At 54.3% G+C, this 16,101-nt stretch overlaps 1 protein-coding gene across 15 annotated transcripts in view; it reads right to left on the reverse strand.

Annotated features, from left to right (window-relative positions):
- EPB41L1 (erythrocyte membrane protein band 4.1 like 1) overlaps nt 1-16,101 on the reverse strand; it is a 122,292-nt gene that overhangs the window by 90,933 nt on the left and 15,258 nt on the right. For all 15 annotated transcript variants that reach the window (XM_044263104.1, XM_044263108.1, XM_044263106.1 and 12 more), the window contains exon 2: nt 14,997-15,047. The gene's annotated coding sequence lies outside the window, so the exon portion shown is untranslated. The remainder of the gene's footprint in view (nt 1-14,996; nt 15,048-16,101) is intronic.

Genomic DNA, 16,101 nt, shown 5'->3' on the forward strand with positions numbered 1-16,101 from the left:
TTTTTAAAATCTCTCTACTGTGTTGTTACTTTTCATAATTTAAAAAAGAAAGTTTTCTCTAGGGGCGCCTGGGTAGTTCAGTCAGTTAAGGATCTGCCTTCAGCTCGGGTCATGATCTCAGGGCCCCGGGATCGAGTCCAGCATCGGGCTCCTTGCTTAGTGGGGAGTCTGCTTCTCCCCCTGCCCCTCATCCCACTCATGTGCACTCTCTCTCTCTCAAATAAATAAAATGTTTTAAAAAAATAATAATAAAAAGGAAAGTTTTCTTTAAAAAAAAATAATAATGATAACCGTGATGGAGCCCTGAGGAAACCCCACACAGAGAGGTCGATGAGAGAAGGGGGAACAGGTGAATGAGTGCTGGCCAGAGATGTAGTGACAAAGCTGGAAAGAAGGGTGTGGTGTGGCGGAGACAGAGGAAAGAGAGAGAAGAGGGGATCCCTTGGTCTGCGAGGCGCGGTGCCCAGTGCCGGCTCCTATGCCCCCAACTGCATTCACCAGGCAAGCTGGATGCCAAGAAAGCTCTAGTCATTGATGCCCCACGTTCCCCACTGAGGAGTCTCCAAATGCTCCCACCACAACCGGTGTCCCCAGAAACGGCATTTCCAATGCAAACCAGGCACCAAGAGAAGCAATGATGTGCCACACCCGTGGCCATGCATTCCCATCCCAGCCCAAGCAGAACAGAGGACGCCTCAGAGAAGAACTGGTCAGGATTTTCCTGGCCCATAACAACTCACCAATTCTACCACCAGTGTTTCCACAGGGACCCACATTCCACACATGCATACGTGTGCGTGCACACACACACACACACACACACACTCACACATGCATACTCTCTCCGTGGGCCCTTCGTCGGCCTCTTGGAGGCATGTCCCTTAGATTCTGAGCCTCCTGGATGTAAGCAGACACATAAGCAGGCCTGACTCACATACCTGTTCACACGTATTCCCCTACCCACCCGCCCACACCACCAGCCCACTTTCTTCTCCGGAAAACCCCCCTCCTCCCTCTCTCTACGCACCTCATCACGGCCCTCAGGTCAACCTGAGCCCAGGAGGGAAGGTCCCCCATCAATTCATGTCCGGCTTCATTGGGCCATCTCTGCCTCCCACCACACACGCACGGCAGGCAGCAGCCAAGCCGGAGCTGCGGCTTCTACAGCCCAGAGTGGGAGGGAGGCTGGGTCACAGAGCTAAAAGCTAAACCGGGCTCTGAAGGCCAGTGACCCAAGAAACCACCTCTGACCCTCAATCTAGTGAGCCAGCAAGAAGCAGGGCTGAGTCACTACCAGATGGCCCCCAGGACACCCCCATTCTAAGGAAACTGGCATCCCTTCCGGCTGCCCACAGCCCAGATGTAGGGGACGTCCTCCCAGTCAGCCCCCGGTAATGAGTGTGGCCAGGCCAGCACAAGGCCAGGGCCAATTAGGCCACCCCCTTTCCTGCCAGTGAGCTCAGCCTCTTTACTTTGCTCTGATTTCAGCTCATCTGAAACATCCTCATTTGAGGTCCCTGGAGGATCTTAAAAGTGTTATTCAAACATTAGCTCTGACACACGGCCTCCCCCACTCAGACATCAGCCGCCCAAGGCAACGCTCTTCTCTCCCTGTTGTTCGGCGCTGCCAGGAATGAGCAGCTTCTAAGGTCAGCCCTGGCAAGCCCTCTGATCCAGACCTGCCCCCCGCTCCTTGCATTTCTAGGGGAGAGACTGGGGCTGGGAGGACGTGGGGCCCTGTATGACGTGTATGGCAGACATGTCATTTTGTTCAACCTCTGTAAGAGCCCCCCACCCCAGGTGGCATTATGAGTCCTATGCCACGGAGGCCAGAACTGAGCTGAAAAGTCCTGCCAAGGTCACCTAGCCAACACGTGGCTGAGTTAGGCCCCGAATCCAGGACTGCTGAGCGCCAGGGCTCCCCCAATGGCCCTACCCAGCCCAGCGGTCCCCGTTCTGCCCAGTGCCCAGCCCCTCCATGAGCAGTGATGAGGCAGCCATCACGGGCCACCCTCGGCCTTTTTACCCTGAGCCTGGGTCCCAGTGGAAGGAATGATGTAAGAAGGGCTGCAGGATTTGGGGCTTCTTGAAGCTGGAGAGAACACACATTTCCCAGGAGGAAAAACAAAACAAAACAAAGCTAAAAGCTGTTTGCAACTTCCTATTCTGTCCTGCATCTAACCTGAGCCCCTACAAGCCACAACACGGTCAGAGGCTAGATGGGAGTGTGAAAGGTCGAAAAGAAGGGGATGTGGGCTGTGGTCAGGGAATTCAGAACTGGAAGGACCAGAAGTTCAGCCCAATGCCTCTGTTTTTACATGTAGGGAAACTGAGGCCCAGGGAGGGGAAGGGGCCCAGCTAAGGCCAGGAGAGAGTCTGTGGCTGTGCCAGGATCCAAATGCAAGTCTTCTGACTCTAAGGTTAGCCTTCCTGGACGTAGAGCAGGAAGGGCCTGGGGCAGACGCTGCCTGGGATAAATGAATGAGTGAATGAACAAGGGGACCCATCATCTCTACAGCTGAGGGAGTGGAGCACAGAAGGCTATGGGGCGCTTCCATGGGGACCCCTGCCTCGCTCTGGTTTTCTCACCCCATGAAAGATGCAGGCAGGAGAAAGGCCCCTCCATTCACCAAAGCTCCAGCTCCACCAGGGGCCAATCACAGCCCTGGAAGGAGGCAGAAACTTTGGTTCCCCTGGCAACGCAGACAAAGGCCTCTGGGCACCGCAATCAGCTGGAGTAGGGACGTGGACCGCCTTCCCCATCTAGAGAGGGTTCTCTTCTCTACTCATAAGGAAGGAATCCCCCCCAATCCTTCGGTGCGCACTCCCAGACTCCAGCTACACCCCTGAGCCCATCTCACATTGGAAGGGTGGGGACGATGGGCTTCTGAGTCGGGGGCTTCAGACAGTAGTTGAGTCCTGCCCAGTGTGTGGGTATGTACTGTGACCAGGTGTGTGCCCCGGAGCTAGGACAGGGGCCCGTGTGGACATGCGTCACTTCTGCACGCCCACACTCCTCAGGGAGGCAGTGCCGCTGGAGAGCCATGAACAGCCTGGAAGAGGAGGACTGGCGCCTGGCCCAGGCCCAGCTCTGCCATTAATTCACAACTGGACCCAAGCAAGTCTCATCTGTTTTCCCATGGGTCTCCTTTTCCCCCATCTATAAAGTGCAAGATCTAAGACCTTCGGAACAACAGCCCCCAATCCACACTCACCAAAAAATAATGGGGAAAGTGGACAACAACGAGCTCACTTTTTGAAAGGTTGCTGAGCCCCAGTCAAGGGCCTTGGAATACACATGTCCCACTAACTGGAATTGCCTCTTTCCACATACTTTGAGGAAAAGGAAGAAAATCACAAGAAAACTGAGAGACCCTGGAAAACAGCTTCCAAACAACATCTCCGGCTTTGGCACTTACAGGCCAGGCTGTCCCCTTCCTCGCCGGGTCCCTAGCCCCACAGGAAGGAGGTAGGCACAGCATCGAAGTGAACTCTCTTGTCGCTAGGGGATGGGTCCTTCATTCAGAGATTCCAGAAAGATTTCCATGCGGAGAGTCAGAACGAAAAAAGAAGTTCCTCAGGAAGCTCCTCAATTCCAGAGAAGTCAAACTATTCACATCAAAACCCACATGCATTCCCCATGCATTTAGCTCTGTAATCCCTCAGTCACCCTATGGAGAAACCCTGCAGCCATCCAGGACAGGTTGCCTTCCCTCCCCTGTTCCCCACCACCCAACCCCAGACCCCCACCGTGATCTGGTCCTTCTCCACTTTGTGCCTGAGTGTCGCAGCCCACCACACCCAGAGCCTGCCCACTGGTCTCCCGCCTCCAGCCTAGCCCCTGCAACCCACCCTCCCGCCGCCAGAAATCAGATCACCCCATTCCCAACCTAACACCCTGCAGTGGCCCTCATGGTTCCCCTGGTCAAATTCCAGCTCCTGGCCCAGTATACACGCGCTCAGGAGGGAGGCCTGCCCAGGCTCCACTTTCCTTTCCTGCCATCCCAACAGGGAGAGCAACCTCCGGCTACTCTGGGGTGCCCTCCGGTTTCATGCCTCTGCACCTTCTTGGCACTGGCACTTGGCACTGGGGATTCCCGCCGCCTCCGATGTCCTTTCTGAAGCCCCCGCTGCAGAGTGTAGGGAACAGCTCCCCGATCGGCGGGCTCAGTATGTGCCAGGTCCTTTGCGAAGCCCTGTGCATTCACTGCTTCCTTTACTGTCACCAAGACCCCAGGAGGCCTGTGCTAAAGACAGCCTGTTCACAGCTGAAGAAACAGAATCAGACACGTGAACCAGAAAGGCAGAAGTCACGTGGCTGATAAGGGGCGGAGCCACAATAGAATTCCCAGCCTCTGCCTCTTAGGCGGCCAATGACACCCCAGAGACAGTGCCGTGGCAAACAACGTGGGATTAAAACCCACAGCATGTTCCCAATAGCACCGCTCACGTGTGGGCCTCTGGGGTGAATCTGCTTCAGAGAGTGCCTCCAGAGAGACCCCAGCCTGTCCAGCGTGCGCCCCCAGCCCCTGCCCCTCGACCCTCGCACTCCCTGCCGCCAGCGCAGAGTTCTGCAAGCACACATGGTGTCTCAGTGCACATGGCAAAAGGACAGCTCTAAGTTACAATTAGTGACCAAGCAAAGACTCCCAGCAACGTCTTTCAGGAAGTGTAGCATCAGGGACTGCCAGGACCTGGTACCAGTTCACCTTCTCAACCTTGCCCACCATAGCCCTTGCCCCCATGCATACCTGCTCAGCCACAACACACTGGGGCGGGGGGTGGGGGGGTAGGAGTTTTGGGGGGTGGAGGAGTGTGGGGGGATATTTCCCATCCATGTTGCATCACACTGAAAACTGCTGTTTATTGAGCATCTACTAAGGGCCGTACCCTAAGCCAGGCACTCAGCTAACACTCTGTGTCTCTGCAACTTACTCATTCATTTATTCATCCAACAAATCCTTCTTGAACACCTACTGTGTGCTATGCAATGCCAGTCAGGAGTGAACATGACATTGCAAATAAAACACAAGTGGTTATACATTGTGATAAGTGTAATGAGGAGCCGAAAGGCAAATGAGAGAGCAGTCCAGTGGGGCAGGGCAGGGAGGTGTCTAAGAAAGCTGTGTTGTAAAGAAAGACCCAAGGCTACCAAGAGCCACAGAAAGAGAGTTCTAAGCAGAAGGAAGAGCAGGTGTAAAGGTCCTGGAGTAGGGAAGACTTTGTTCCATGGAGAGAAGACTCCTGGCACTGAACTAAATGACCAGCAGGGAGCTGACTAGTGGGGGAGGCAGGGACCAGCTTATTCAGGGCCCTGCAGGCCACAGTAAGGAATTAAGTTTATTCTGAGGGCAGAGGAAAGACATTGAGTGACAAGGTCTGATCTGTTTTACAAACATCACTTGGGCTGCCACTTGGAAAGATGACTTGGTAATATAAATAATGTATGTAACTTATGCAAAGTAACTGGCATTGTGCTGCCTCAATTCCCTCTCCTTCTCTCTCTACCCCATCCCAGGCTGCAAATGTCTTCTTGAGCTTCTTTCTATTCCTTCTCCTGATCTATACATTGTCAGAATCTGAATTTTCTGAGGAAATATGATCTGTATACTTTGGACCATCAGAGGTGGTCCAGCAAGGTGTCTAAAAGGGGGGATGTGGCAGTGGAAGGCAGAGCTCCCTCCCTTTTCCCCTGAACTAGACCCTGGATTGATTTGCAGGTCAGAAGGAAGCAGAGGCAGCAAATGTTGAGGCCTCCTCCTGGGTTCTCGTTCTCCCCACCCTATGGTGGAGCAGCTCAGAAAGCCTGGTTCTCAGGGACTGCAGCGCTCAGGATAAGGGCGAGGGGACTATAGTAAGCCCCACCCCTAGGTACACGCTCTGTTTCGGCTGAAGCCAGACAAGGGCTGGCCAGAATATAGACAGAAAACCCCTCTAACGGAGACTGGATGCTTGCTAGGACGTTAGCTGAGCCCGTCACCACTCCCAGGAAGCAAGCAAGGGTTGTGGCCCTCGTTTTACAGGTTCAGACCCTGAAGCACAGGGTGTGCTGTCACCGGCCCAGGGCTGGAGAGAAATGGCAGGGCTCTAACTGGAATCAGGATGTGGCTGCTTGCGGCTTGAAGAGCCCAGAGTCCCACTGGACAGATGAAAACACTGAGGTCCAATAAGGGGTTTGCCCACAGTCACATGCTGACGAGGCGTTCCTGGGCTCTGCTTTCCAGTTCCCTGTGCAGCTTCCCTGAGAAAGGTGGGGAAGAGGACAGAGGGGAGGGTGGAATTGGGGGGGGGGTCAAGGACAGGGCAGCACTGCCTCCTCCGGCCTGCCCTGCCTGAGCTCCCAGACTTCTCACAGCTCATGGGTGTGGCAAAACCTGCCAGACCAGTCCCCATGCCAGGGCCAAGTGGCAAAGCCCCGAGCTGCAGGGCCTCGGGGAGGTAGGCTGAGACACCAGGAGCTGGGGGGCAGGGCGGACCCAGACAGACTTCTCTCAGGCTGCCAGCCAGGCTGCACTGGCACTGCCACAGGGCCGGGATGGGGGCTCCTGGCCGAACCACTCCACCTGGAATCAGGCACCAGGCGTCCTGTCCCCAGCTGGCACAAGGGCCTGCCCTCTGCGTCCCTTCCTCCTCTGGAAACAACATGTCAGCTGTCGGCGTCACTAGGGCAAGAGATCCAGGAACTTATTTGAGAAACAGAGCAGGAAGCAGGGAAACGTGACAAAAATGATACCCAGACACTTGTCCCCTCCTAATCACAGATACCAGGATGAGGTCCTGCCACCCTATGATCTGCCGAGTACACACAGGTCCAAGGCCCAGGGACCAGCTAAGCACAAAATGTGCCCATAGGGGGAGGGGCTCAGGACAGCTACGTTCTCACAGAGCTTTGTGACCCTCAGTGTAGACGCAGGAAAACTTGCCCTTCTCAGGCTTCGGTTTCACCAGCCTTCCTGTGGAGGGGCTAGGTCAGCTCTGTAGTATCAGGAGTCCTTGAAGCTTCACTCTCACCCCATCTCTACCCCGTCTCTCACCACCTCCTGCCCAAGGGAGAGCATCAGAGTGTACATCCGCCCGTGTGCACAGCCCATGCAAGACAGGGCTGGTCTCTGGGTCAGGGGCCACCTGGCTGGAAGGGTCTGTCAGCACTAAAGCCAGCCCAGGGAAGCAGGACCTACATACAGGACAGTGGGCAGCTCCTCGGGCTGACTGTGTGGGAGCTGATGATCCTGCCAGCATCTTCCTGGTGCTCACAGACCCATTCAGAAACATTCTCAAGGCCTGCCAGACCCAAGAGCCAATGAGTAGGCAAGAAGGGACCTAAGCATCAGCCTGGGCTCCTGTGAGAACAGACTAGGAGTCAGGCAGGTGCCCCACAAACATCAGGGACTATTCTCGTATCTCAGCCAATCCCCTTCTTTGGTAGATAGGGAGGAAAAGCCCCAGAGAGGGGCAAGGACTGCCCTAAGGTCACACAGCAAGGCCCAGCAGAGATGGACCCACCACCGAGAACTGAGCCCCAGCCCAGGACTCTGAGCACAGGCTACCTCCCACAGCAGAGACATTTTTCCAAATTCAAAATCATGCACCCTCCACCCTCACCAACCCCTGGGAACTTCCAGACACTGGTAAGAAGTCTGCTGTTCAACACTGATCGTGCATTTGCCTGCTGTGTTCACCTCTGCATCCTGGCAGGTAGGACAGTGCCAAGGGGATGGCAGGGACTCCGTGAAAACTGTGTGACTCAGTCAAGACTCAATGGTGGTAAAACCCACCTCTGTGCCCAAGCACTGGGGTGGGGGTGGGGAGAGCAGGCAACGGTAGAGAGGAAAGACGAGTCTGGTTTTTTGGGGCTCAGGATGCAGACAGGCCGTGCGGAAAAGGCAGGGACACTGTTGGCACAGAGCACTAGAAATCCTGGGCCCAAAGTTGAGAAACAGGTTGCCCGCCACTCGCATCACAAGCGTGTGTGTGTGTGTGTGTGTGTGTGTGTGTGTTTCTGTGACTTGACGAGGCCACTGAGCCAGTCACTCGGTCATTTATTCGGTCACTCACCCACCCTGCAGAAGTTATGGCATGACAATCAGGGTGAGCAGCAGTGGCCCCCTGCTTCCCTGCCTGTGCCACCAGGCCCAAAGCCTGACCCCTGCTGCACCTCAGGCCCAGAGTTGAGCTCCTGGACACTAAGGCTGAAGTCGCGGCAAGCCACTCGCCTCTCTTGAGACCCACAGCTGCATTTGTACAATGAAGACAGTGACTGCCTTCCTGCCTCCGTTCAGGGAGGCTCTGAAGGCCGCATACAGTGATGGACGTGAATGTGCTTTGTAAAATGTAAAGTGCCAAAAAGTAGAGAGAAGGAGAATGATAACACTGCCATTAGTAGCCTAGCTGGCCCCACAAAGCCATCTCTAAAGGTCAGCTGTCATCATCTCTATAGGTATCGAGGACACGGTAACAGCCCCCAGCAGGCCAGGCACAGTGCTAGACATGCAGCCTGCATTCTCTTGTCTGTTCTCTAACCCCCTAAGTAAGCACTCCTGCTGTCTCCATTTTACAGACGGTAAAACTAAGGCAGAGAGAAATGAGGTGTCTCATTCGCATTCACACAGGAGGGGCAGAGCAGCGGTCTATGTTCACGTGTGTCTGAGTCTGGAGCTCAGGCTTCTTTCAACTTCATTCTACTGCCCATGTGGGAGCACGTCCCCTGGTTTAAAGCGACTCCCCATCTGCCAAAGCCTGAGGTGGCCCCAGAGGGATGGGGTCACTGCATTGCCTTGGTAGTCGTAACCCTGTAGAGAGTGGATCCAGTCAGGGAAACGGAGGCGCAGAGTGGAAGAGGGACCTGCCCAGGTCATTTGTCCAGAACTTTCCTGAGACCTTTCCAGGAACACGCGTATGAAGACAGCAGTTTTTGCTATTCTAGCTTTACAACACTGTCCCTCGCCTGGGCGGCCGGCTCCCCACTCTGCAGCTGGGGCTGGTGGCTACTGGCAACCGACACCAATCACTTTCCTAGTCTGAGTTTTTGGTTCCCCAGACACAAAACGAGAAACTAACCTTGGTCAGCAACAAGTTCAAGAGGCCAACGCCATGTCCATAAGGCCCAGGAGGCCATTCTCAGAGCATCTGCGCCCTGCTGCCCCAAATCCAGGGAGGTCTAGGGGTGAAGAACATGCCAGGACTACATTCACAGAGGTGTGCAACTACCACCACTGTCCATGGCGGAATCCCAGTTATTCTTACCAAGCACTGAGCTGCCAGCTCCCCGTGCCCCTCAGGAACCCAGGGCTCCCCCTGGTTTGGGCCAGATACCACTTTTCTAGAAAGCCCAGGGTGCCCTTAGCAAGAATTTCTCTGGGGCATAAATGGAGCAATAAGTAAACTTAGTGGACACTGTGTTCCATTTAGTGAAACAAAGCTGTGGATTTTCTGGGAAAAGGGCCCAACACATCCACCCAGTCCAAGCTTTTCCCCCTGCCCCTCCTTGCCTCTCTAGCTGTCCTGCACACAACCATTGTGCTGACCCTGGCCTCAGTTTCCCCATCCACTCCGTGGGCAGCAGGCTGAAACATGTGCTTCCAACATCCCACAGAGGGGCCCTCCCCAACAAATGGCAAATCTTACCTTGTGGGAAGAGAAAGGCCAGCCTGTTAGAGGTCAGCCAAGACTGGCCAGAGCCGTAAGTTGAGACTGGCTGGGGAACTCTCAGATCCAGAAGTGACAAGTGAAACTATTCCACAGGCCCTTAGGAGGCTTGGGAAGGTTAGAAATGGGGACATAACCGCCATACACCAGGTGACACCAAAGACAGAGAGTCTCAGCGACTGTCCCAATAGCCATCAGCACTGGGCAATAAGAGATCAGGATTCCTGGACATTGATTCTCTCTTCCAGCTCTGCTCTGCCCCTCGTTAGCTGTGTGGCCTTGGAGAAGTCACTTACTTTCTCCAAGTCTCCATTAACCCACCCACAAAGAGGGGATAATTACACCTTTTGCTGCTTTACCTCTCGGGTTTGTGGGGGGAATTTGATGGGATGGTGAACAGAAAAGCCCTTTGTAGGAAAAATATTAGGGACTTTGATTCTAGTCCAGGTGTGAGCCTGGTGATAAGGGCCAGGGGGATGAAAAACCCTCTAAGGAGAGCATTCCTCTGCCCTTAGCTACCTCTTTTCCCTCTAGAGAAATGCTAGAGTCGCTCCAAGAAGGGTTGGAAAAATCCAGAGATCCCAAAGAAAATAGGGGTCACAGAAGGAATGCTGGACATCTGGGTCATGTCTGGACAACACTTATGAAGGCTGGGCCCCCCAGAGACAGCCCCTCTAGCTCTCCAAGAAGCCGCAAGCCACACCGCAATGATCTGTATCCACATGGGGGAGGCGGGAGTGGGGGGATAGCCAGAGTCAGCATTTCAGAGCCCTGTGATCAGAGGAGCGGGGAGGCAGAAGGGGTGCGGGAGAGGGCATTCTCCTTGTTGAGTCTCCCACACTTTCATCTCTCCTGCAGGAGATAATGACACAGCCACCTTCCTATGACAATGGCACCTGTGTCGTTTTCCTTCTCTGAGCCTTGGCTTCCTCGATGGGGTAATAAAGCCTCTGATACACTGAGTCCAGCTGAATGAATATGACTGCCATTCTTCCGTCCTCTGAAACCAAGGAGGCTCCCAGGGCTAACGATATACTCGTTCCCTAATTTTGAGTTGCCTGAAGAAACATCTGAAGGCACTTCCAGGACAGAGCCCAGGATCTGAGGGCATTGTCTGTCTTCTGACAACGTGGATGAGATTAGCTGTGTGTGGTGAGGGAAGTGGAGAAGAGAAGGGAGCCTCTCTGTGGGCTAGAGATATAAGCTTCAGCCTCCTGCTTGGGGAGGGGAGGGAAATCCTACCATTGGCCAAAAGGCTGTTAGAAACCAGAAAGAAAGAAAAAGGAAGGAAGGAAAGGGAAGGAAACCATCCTGCTTCCACGAGCTCTGTGCTATTTGGATGAGAGGTTGCCAGGGAATGGACCACAGGCGGGCACTCCCCACCCTTCACCACCTGGAGGAAATGAATGAAGGACTGACACCTGTTGGTGCCCAGGTGCCCTTTGTCCACCGTGCACTGGGGCCTGTCCTCCTTCCATCTGGAAGAAAAGGTGAAGGAACCCGGCAACTGTGTGCAGCAACTGGAGATCATCAAACCTCTTCACGTCTCTGAAGAGAAGGGCATGGAAGGAGGGGCTCCCTCTCTGAAGCCTGAAAGACAGCTGGCCACCCTCTCCCCCCGCCCCCCGCTCTTTAGTTCTGGCCAAACTGAACTGCTTCTCCCTTCTGTGCCTTTCCTCAGGCTGCTCCTTCCTCCCGGAGAGCTTTCCTGCCCAAATCCAGCCCCTTCAAGGCCCAATGTCGCCTCCTCCAGGAAGCACGTTTTGACTGCCATGCCTACGCTGCCCCCTTTCTCTGCGCTCTGTCCTCTCCTTGTCAGTTGTACCTCTCCCGTCCTTCTCCAATGGCAATTTGCACTGTTGATGATGTCACAGTTGTACCTCCACACATTTATTTCCCACCCAGGGGACACGACAACTGCAGTGGCTCCTAGCACAGGCTTTGGAGCTTGACAGACCTGAACTCCAACACCAGGTTTTGCCACTGATTAGCCTTCTGCCCACGGGAAAGTCACTTACCTGTCTGAGCCTCAGTTTCCTCTGGAAGATGGGCACAATAACTGTAACTAAATGAGCTAAGGCACGCTAGGGATTCAGCACAGAGCTGGGCACAAAGCGAGCGCTCAGTGTTGGAGTTTGTTTGTTATGGTTCAGAGATGACTGTTCTTTCCATTGGCCACAGAGCCCTGCACTGGATGGATGGATGGATTTCTACGGACACAGACCTGCTTGCCTCACTCGAAGCCCCTTCCCTCCAGCAGGGCGGTGGAACCTCTACAGGTCACGGGCTCCGGGTCATGGAGCAGTGTGCCATCGGATCTAGGATGGCCCCTGGGACGCCCAACCCGGGCACACAAATGTGGCCACAGAGATGAGCTCTGAGGCCATACTCCTGGCCTCCTCTGACTCAGTGTGGAACCTTCACTAACTGTGCCTCAGTTCGCCATCTATGCAGGGGGGATGGTAACAGTACCCACCCTAAAGGCGTGTGTGGGTACTGTTTAATGAGGATTAAATGATCTAATGCCCCGAAAGCAACAGAACACAGTCAGCACAGGGAGAGTGATTCAATAAACATGACCTATTGTTCTCATTGCTGGTCTTTGTATTACTGTCACTGAAGAGGGGCGTGACAGCCCCTTTAGGCCCACGAACTGTTCACTGTCCTATAACCCAGGACTCCACTAACACCCAGCGTGCTCTCACGGATCGGCCTTTCTGGTTACAGCCCTGTGTCCCTGTTAGCTACATGGGTAGCATATGGCCCAGGCCTGGCCACTCAGAATATCCCTCTCCTCCAGGGACAAGGACTATCCCAGTCAGAGCCCTTCCCTTGGATTGATACGTAGATCCTAGAAGAAAAATAGTTCCTTTTTTCTGTCTGGGTGGCTAAGCTGGGGCAGCGGACAGAGAGCTCCCAGTAAGAGCAGAGAGGAGAGACAGCAGGGGTGGGAGGGGACTGGGGAGTCCATGCAACTCCTCACCCTTCAGTTCCAGGGACCACCCCAGGATCCGTTAAGTCCCTTTTTGGTTTAAGCCGCTTTAATTTGAGTGTTTGTCACTTTATTTATGAAAAACCCATGCCCAGGGTGCCTGGGTGGCTCAGTTAGTTAAGAGGCTTCCTTCAGCTTGGGTCATGATCCCAGGGTCCTGGGATCCAGCTCCGCATCGGGCTCTCTGCTCAGCGGAGAGCTGCTTCTCCCTCTCCCTCTGCCTGCCTATCTACCTACTTGTGCTCTCTCTCTGTCAAGTAAATAAATAAAAATCTTCAAAAAAAAGGAAAAACCCATGCCCAATTATACAGGCCCTAACCTAGATAAGGTGTATGCCAGCCACAGGCAGGGCAGGGCAAGGCAGAAGTCTGTATCAGAACTAATAGACTCCTGTACATTCTGGCACAATCTCTATCATCAGGGCTGCGAGGGACAGTCTACGAAGCATGTTCTCCAGAATCACCCTGACCCAGAGGTCTTCAGACATTGCTTCCCAGAGTCCTGGGAATCTGTGCCTCCCCAAACACCTGTGGAACGAAGGGCAGTGGGCAGCGCCGGGTGGGGAGAGGGAGTGGGGGGGGTGTAGCAAGATTCTTGATAAATTGCTGCCAGTTCGACCACAGCAGTTTTGCTACAAAAGCTACGTACTGGGATTCTGCTGCCCTAAGAGATCTGAAATACCCTGATCTAAATGCTTTTCAGGAGAGCATTAATAAGTAGCCGTGCTGATATGTCCACCCCCAACGTACAGAAGAGAACACTGAGGCCCAGTTCCCAACTTGCAGGCCACACGATTTCCAGTGCTTCAGGTTCCCTGTGTAAATCTATCACGTCTGACCTTTCCTGTCTCCTCCAGTAAACTGATGGTGGTTAATACCTAGAGTCTCATCTTTCTTGCTCTAACCCCTACAGAGCCGCCTGCTTCTGAGCGGGCTTCCAGAAGCTTGAGGAACTTGTAGAATAGTGAATGAGCCAACCTCCACCTCCCTTTACCACGCCCACCCCGCCCCCTGCACCCCAGGCACACATGCACTTAGTTCTCCCTCTCCCTACCCATTTGCCCAAAAGTCAGGGAAAGACCAGCGGGGCCCCCTCCTGGGAACTCCTAATCCACTGCTATCCTGGCTGTGCTGGGACTATGGACAGAGGATTCCTTGTTCCCAGCGCTTCCTGCCCAGAGATCTCCGTGGGGCCCATGTGCTGGCAGGAAAGAGCCAAATCCCTCCTTTTAACCAGAGCTAAAGGCACCCCTTACCCCCACCAACATGCTCCCAGCTCTGCTTGGCATTATTTACTCTACCTGCCTGAGCTGGCTCAGTCCCACCTCCTCCCCACAGCCCCTGCGCGCGCACGCACGCGCACACACGCGCGCACACACACACACACACACACACTCCCCTAGGAGTACAGAGGTGCCTCTGATCTAATAAAAAAACAAAACCCAGAGAGTTCTGGAACAGTAACCTCACAGACCCCTGACAGTCGTGCCTTACTAATAACCTTTGCATATTACTTCATGATTTCCCAATCAGTGTAACTTCATTGGCCTGGCTCGCTCTCTGCCCTCACCCCGCCAAAGCCACAGAACCCCCGAGCTGGAAAAGGGTTTTGACACACCCCATGCCAGTGGTTTGCGAATCATCTTGCGCAGAGCCAAGGGAGGGTTCCCTGTCATTATCTGGAGGCTGCTGGGGGCTGAGGAATTCTCCAGTTAGCATCCCCCACACCTGCCCCAGCTTCAACTACGCTCCCACGCCTCTGGCCATTTTGTACCCGGAGGTTCTTTGGGGTTCCTTTGAAAAGGGGACTTCCTGCTGGACAGTGGGAAGAAAACAACTCATTTACTCTCACCCCGCCTTCCCCCACTCCCCACCCTGACAGTATACAGAGGGTCCTGAGGCCAACACAAAGGAATGTAGCCGCCCACACCCACGGTCACTTAGGAGTCAGTGGCAGAACCAGAATGAAAACACCCTCTCCCGACTCTAAGGTGCACCTAGGAGCGGTTAAGCAGAAGAAAACCGGGGCTGCGGGGCCAGTGGATCCAACTTCCAGGTCCAAGGCCGTCCATCAGTAGCCACGGTGGCACAGACAAGTGATACAGGCAGAGCTCATGGTCCAACGCAGAGGTGTTCAATGAACATGCATTTTAGCCCCTACCTCGAAATAAGCCAAAACCAGAGAGGACCCTCAGCACAGCCCTGCTTTTTAAACCCACCGGAAATCTGTGGCCTAGACAAACCTTTAGGCCTCCCAGCAGTAAAACATCTCCAAATAAGAGAGCTTGAAGGCCTGGAAGACCCATCTGTCCACCCCGAGCACAAGAAGGAGACTTGGGCTGTGCCTCTGTAACACTCACCCCTCCTCGGTCCACACCAGCTCCCCGGGGAAAAGCACGTCTGTCAGGCACCTGCAAGGAGGAAACAGCGTTAGCTCCTCCGAAACCAGCCAGAGTCCATGGACCCAGCAAGGAGCTGGAAACCGAGAGGCTGGCATTTAGCTGTCTGAGAAACCTTAGGGAAGTTGCTGAACCTGTTAAACAGAAAGGGCTGTGTGGCTCCGCAGCAGAGCAAAAGGGAAAGTAACACTTCCGAAGCTGAGGCCGCCAGCGGGGACCAGGGAGGGCCTGGGAGGCCAGGGTAAGGAGTTCAGGCTTAATTCAAACAGCAGTGGGAAATCATTGATTCACAGGGTAGAGAACAGACTGGAAACGGGCAAGGGTAGCTTGCCGTGTACCTATCTGGGGTTCCTGGGGCCCAGACTGGGGTGGTTACAGTAGAGTTAGAAAGAAGTAGATACATTCAAGAGATCCTTAAGAGGTGGTACCTAAAGAATTTGGTGGGGGACTAGATGTGGGGGGAGGAGGGAGAGCAGAGGCCCCCCTCCCCCTCGGGCACCTCCTTCCACGTCAGTCCCAGTGATCTCCAGCACCCAAAAAAGAACATACCCTTTGGTCTCTCAACCTGGCCTCTCCTTGCCTCAGTTTCCCCATCTATAAAATAAATGTGGCTGGACTCAGTGGTCCCTACGTTCTTTTTAGCATGAACATGCTGTTCTGGTCTAATTCACTCACAGATGTTTCCAGGTTTAGGTGCACATCCAGCCTCGTACACAACGGGGCAGGAGCATTGGAGGGAGAAACCTCAGGTCCCCTGGGCTCAGAACAGTAAATCTCCAACGGGGACAAGATGGCTCGGTGTCACACAGATCACAAGAAGCAGATAAAGAGGAAAGTCACTTGGGCCAAGGGCGCAAGCCCCACTGCCTGCTCTCTGCCCCAGCTCCGGAGGCCAGCACGGGCTTCAGGACACGGTCACTCCAGCGGCGACATCGGTCACCCAGCAGCTGACACCCTGCTTCCCCAGCCACTGTTTTTCCAGAGCCCGGTGTGAACCACAGGAGGCCAGGTCACAAGCACGCCTAGGGAGACCTGCAGGACAGTGGGTAGAAGTTTGGGTTCTGCA

The sequence above is a fragment of the Neovison vison genome, chromosome 8, assembly GCF_020171115.1.
Source record: "Neovison vison isolate M4711 chromosome 8, ASM_NN_V1, whole genome shotgun sequence".
Classification (NCBI taxonomy): Eukaryota; Metazoa; Chordata; class Mammalia; order Carnivora; family Mustelidae; genus Neogale; species Neogale vison.